The sequence below is a fragment of the Priapulus caudatus genome, unplaced genomic scaffold (assembly GCF_000485595.1).
Source record: "Priapulus caudatus unplaced genomic scaffold, Priapulus_caudatus-5.0.1 Scaffold41, whole genome shotgun sequence".
Lineage (NCBI taxonomy): Eukaryota > Metazoa > Priapulida > Priapulimorpha > Priapulimorphida > Priapulidae > Priapulus > Priapulus caudatus.
In genome coordinates, this window is record NW_014577102.1 from 200,781 (window position 1) to 201,133 (window position 353).

The window sequence follows — 353 nt, forward strand, 5'->3', positions numbered from 1 at the left end:
GAGGAAGGAGACCACGATAGAGAAGGTAATAGAGGAAGGAGACCACGATAGAGAAGGTAATAGAGGAAGGAGACCACGATAGTGAAGTTAATAGAGGAAGGGGACCACGATAGAGAAGGTCATAGAGGAAGGAGACCACGATAGAGAAGGTAATAGAGGAAGGAGACCACGATAGAGAAGGTAATAGAGGAAGGAGACCACGATAGTGAAGTTAATAGAGGAAGGGGACCACGATAGAGAAGGTCATAGAGGAAGGAGACCACGATAGAGAAGGTAATAGAGGAAGGAGACCACGATAGAGAAGGTAATAGAGGAAGGAGACCACGATAGAGAAGGTAATAGAGGAAGGAGAC